The sequence below is a fragment of the Somniosus microcephalus genome, chromosome 28 (assembly GCF_052327205.1).
Source record: "Somniosus microcephalus isolate GS21.2 chromosome 28, FLI_Smic_1.0, whole genome shotgun sequence".
In the NCBI taxonomy this organism is placed as follows: Eukaryota; Metazoa; Chordata; class Chondrichthyes; order Squaliformes; family Somniosidae; genus Somniosus; species Somniosus microcephalus.
Genome location: NC_141014.1, coordinates 13,808,424 through 13,813,201, shown reverse-complemented (window position 1 = coordinate 13,813,201; position 4,778 = coordinate 13,808,424). Strand labels below are relative to the sequence as shown.

At 48.5% G+C, this 4,778-nt stretch overlaps 2 non-coding genes across 2 annotated transcripts; both read left to right on the top strand.

Annotated features, from left to right (window-relative positions):
• The first annotated feature begins 2,651 nt into the window (after positions 1-2,651).
• On the top strand, positions 2,652-2,724 carry trnar-ucu (transfer RNA arginine (anticodon UCU)). Its single transcript has one exon. It is a non-coding gene; the product is annotated as a tRNA-Arg (tRNA).
• Positions 2,725-3,640: 916 nt separating this feature from the next.
• On the top strand, positions 3,641-3,713 carry trnar-ccu (transfer RNA arginine (anticodon CCU)). Its single transcript has one exon. It is a non-coding gene; the product is annotated as a tRNA-Arg (tRNA).
• The last annotated feature ends 1,065 nt before the right edge of the window (positions 3,714-4,778 follow it).

The window sequence follows — 4,778 nt, the reverse complement described above, 5'->3', positions numbered from 1 at the left end:
GCCCAATGGGTGCCCAATTACTCTGATAAGGCCCGACCCCTCATTAAATCGACGTCCTTCCCACTATCAGCTGAAGCTCGGGAGGCTTTCACTAGTATTAAACAGGACATTGAAAGGGCTGCAGTGTGTGCAGTGGACGAATGCATTCCCTTTCAAGTTGAAAGCGATGCATCAGACTTTGCCTTAGCTGCGACCCTCAATCAGGCTGGGAGACCTGTGGCCTTCTTCTCCCGAACCCTTCAGGGACCTGAAATCAGGCACTCTTCTGTCGAGAAGGAGGCACAGGCTATAGTGGAGGCAGTGCGGCACTGGAGACACTACCTAGCCGGCAAACGTTTCACCCTGCTCACCGACCAGCGGTCGGTGGCTTTCATGTTTAGTAACAAACGAAGGGGGAAAATCAAGAATGACAAAATACTCAGGTGGAGGATCGAACTATCCACGTTTGACTATGATATTATGTACAGGCCGGGAGTCCTTAATGAACCCCCAGACGCCCTATCGCGGGGAATGTGTGCCAGCATTCATACGGACAAATTACAGGGTCTCCACAACGACCTCTGTCACCCAGGGGTCACCTGACTATACCATTTTATAAAGTCCCGCAATCTGCCCCACTCCATCGAGGAGGTCAGGGCAATGACCAGAGCCTGCCGCATCTGTGCAGAATGCAAGCCTCGTTTCTACAGGCCTGACCGTGCACACCTTATCAAAGCCACACGGCCATTCGAGCGCCTAAGTCTGGACTTCAAGGGACCCCTTCCCTCTGCCGACTGTAACGTATACTTCCTCAATATCATTGATGAATATTCCCGCTTCCCCTTCGCCATTCCCTGCCCAGACATGAACAGTGCCACGGTCATCAAGTGTCTCTGTAATCTATTCTGCATGTTTGGCATGCCGAATTACATACACAGCGATAGGGGGACGTCATTCATGAGAGACGAGCTGCGCCAGTTCTTGCTCTCGAAGGGAATAGCCACTAGCAGAACCACTAGCTACAACCCCCGGGGTAGTGGGCAAGTGGAAAGGGAGAATGCTACTGTTTGGAAGGCTGTCACGTTAGCCTTAAAGTCAAAAGGCCTTCCGACCTCCCGCTGGCAGGAAGTCCTCCCAGACGTGCTCCACTCCATAAGGTCTCTGTTATGTACTGCCACTAACGCTACCCCTCACGAAAAGATGTTCGTTTTCCCCCGGAAATCCACCTCGGGCATATCTCTACCCACGCGGCTGACATCTCCGGGGACAGTACTATTGTGGAAGCACGTGAGAGGCCATAAAATGGACCCCCTTGTGGAAAAGGTACAGCTCCTCCATGCAAACCCTCAGTACGCCTATATCGAATACTCTGACGGGCGAGAGGACACTGTTTCCATAAAAGACCTCGCTCCCTCGGGGAGCGGAGAGGACGATGGGAGACTACCCGATGAAGACCTACACTACAAAGAGACAGGACGCCCAGAGGTATCAATACCCAACTTTAACCTGGAGGACACTGCAGATAACCTGCAAGACACTGCAGAGGCCCGGACAGCGGAGGAACCAGAATCCACTCCGCTAGAGGCACCCCAACCGGCTTTGCGCCGATCACTGAGAACTGCAAAACCTCCTGACAGACTCACTTATACCAACTTTTAAGAAACATCACCCCGATGGACTAAATCTAAAGAAGGGGTGAATGTAATGAAATCTGTTTGTCTTGATCCTGTATTCATTTTGCACTCATGTATATTACCCTCCCCCACTGTGTATAGTTTCACTTCCTCTTTCCCGACTAATCTGGCAGGTTCCAGGTCTTGGCTCTTGGCTCCGCCCCTGACTTCTCTTACATAAAGATCCCAGGATCTGTATGACTCATTCCTGTGAACCAGTTGGCGTGTTGAGATGTTAGCTCTGATCTTAGTGATTAAAAGCCAACTTGTTTAAGTCTATAACTTCTAGTTTTGTGGTTATTGAAGGCCCATCAATTATATGTTGCTGTTCAGAGAGATTTAGGTATCCTCGTACAGGAAACACAGAGAGTTAGCATGCAGGTACAGCAAGCAATTAGGAAGGCAAATGGCATGTTGGCCTTTATTGCAAGGGTGTTGGAGCACAAGAGTAAGGAAGTCTCTACAACTCTATTCATGAAGCCCAGGATCCCATAAGCTTTTTTAACTGCTTTCTCAACCTGCCCTGCCACCTTCAATGATTTTTGTACATACACCCCTAGTTCTGTCTGTTCATGCACCCACTTTAGAATTGTACCCTTTAGTTTATATTTCCTCTCTTCATTCCTTCTACCAAAATGTATCAGTTTTCTGCGTTAAATTTCATTTGTCACGTGGCCGCCCATTCCACCAGCCTGTCTATGTCCTCTGGAAGTCTAGCACTATCCTCCTCACTGTTCACTGCACTTCCAAGTTTTGTAATTGTGTCCTGTACAAACTTTACTCTGGCTGTGCAGTTTGGGTTTGATTGATTACCTACCGTAGTATTCGGGCCACATGGGAAGAATGTGGTGAATTGATTTATTAGCCACCCAAAATTGTGCATTTTAAATCCTAATCAAAGATTTTCTGTGTGCTGTGAGAATAATTTGCCCTGTAAATAATGATTTGGCGGTCACAAACTGACCCTTAAGTCTCATGATTTTCATTGCTTTTTGTGCAACCCCAGTGGCCCAATGGATAAGGCACTGGCCTTCTAAGTCAGGGATTGTGGGTTCGAGTCCCATCTGGGGTGATGTATTTTTAAGATTGGCACTATGATATAGTCGTCAAGGCCCAGAATGTCAATGCAGCCGTCCAGAATAAACTCATAGATGGTCAGGGCAGTGTTCGCAAGTTGATAGACATTCTGAAGGGATTTGGGAGGGCAGAGCAACCGAGAGGTACGCTGGAGATATTTCTGTGGAAATGTGGAGAAGTGTTGTGTGGCAGAAAGCACTGGTGAAGTTGGAGGCCACCATCAGATCCAGAAATCGACGTCAGCCCAGGAGAGTGAATTTCTGGTCAGGACCCAAACAGCAGCAAAATAAACCAGTGGGACAGTCACAGACACAGCAGGAAACAGCAGCGATGGGGGATGGGCTGTAAACTAGACAAAGTTACCTTCAAACTGCAGCAACTGAATAGAAGATCAGAGTCACAGCAGCTGAGTCTTACAGTGTATTCCAGTGGAGTTTCCTAATATTGATGGCAGAGAAGGCCAGGAATTGGGAATCAAATTTGAGCAAAGTTCCAGGGCTCTCTGGTGAAAACAAAGAGCGGGCAGGGTCGGGGAATGGACAGTGGGCACGGTATCTCCCTAAACATCTCCGCCTCGCTACCTCTCTCTCCTCCTTTAAATGTTCCTTAAAACCTACCTCTTTGACCAAGGTTTAGGACACCTGGCCTAATATCTCCTGATGTGGCTCGGTGTCAAATTCTGTTTGATAATCGCTCCTGTGAAGCACCTTGGGACATTTTACGATGTTAACGGCGCTATATAAATGCAAGTTGTTGTTGTAGGTGACTCTGGTATGGCGCGAGCAGTGACAGATATGATGGGTGAAAATAGCTCCCATCTCTGCTGAACTTTCAAAGACCCTGAAACTGTTAGGCAGATGTCACATTTCGGAGCGGTCAATTGCCCTCAGGCGGGTTACATTGTGTATTCAGCCCCAGTGGCCTAATGGATAAGGCACTGGCCTCCTAAGCCAGGGATTGTGTGTTCGAGTCCCATCTGGGGTGATGTGTTTTTAATGATTGACACAACAGCGGTTTAGGCGGGGCAAGTGGTGGAAGGTGCTGCCAGGCGGGGAGGCTGCATTAAGGAGGATTGTATTATCACCTGTAGCCAAGATTCCAACAAGGCCGTAAGGTCAATGCAATCATCCACAATAAGGAGGGAGAGAGAAGACAGGCCAGTTAGCCTGACATCAGTCATCGGGAAAATGTTGGAATCCATTATTAAGGGAGTGGTAACAATGCACTCAGAAAATCATATGATTAGGTTTTTGTGAAATGGAAATTGTGTTTAACAAATTTATTGGAGCATTTTGAGGATGTAACTAGCAGGGTAGATACATGGGAACCAGTGGATGTCGAATATTTGGATTTCCAAAAGGCATTCAATAAGGTGCTATGTAAAAGACTTTTAAAAATTTGTTCCTGCGATGTGGGCGTCGCTGGCAAGGCCAGCATTTATTGCCCATCCCTAATTGCCCTTGAGAAGGTGGTGGTGAGCCGCCTTCTTGAACTGCTGCAGCCCGTGTGGTGAAGGTAGTCCCACAGTGCTGTTAGGGAGGGAGTTCCAGGATTTTGACCCAGCGATGATGAAGGAACGACGATATATTTCCAAGTCAGGATGGTGTATAACTTGGAGGGGAACTTGCAGGTGATGGTGCTCCCATGCGCCTGCTGCCCTTGTCCTTCTAGGTGGTAGAGATCGCGATTTTGGGAGGTGCTGCCGAAGAAGCCTTGGCGAGTTGCTGCAGTGCATCTTGTAGATGGTACACACTGCAGCCATGGTACGCTGGTGGTGGAGGAAGTGCATATTTAAGATGGTGGCTGGGGTGCCGATCAAGCGGGCTGCTTTGTCCTGGGTGGTGTCGAGCTTCTTGAGTGTTGTTGGAGCTATACTCATCCAGGCAAGTGCCGAGTATTCCATCGCACTCCCTGACTTGTGCCTTGTAGATGGTGGAAAGGCTTTGGGGAGTCAGGAGGCGAGCCACTCGCCGCAGAATTCGGCGATGGTAAGGCAATTGAATATCAAGGGGCGGTTGTTAGACTCTCGTAAGTTGGAGATAGTCGAGA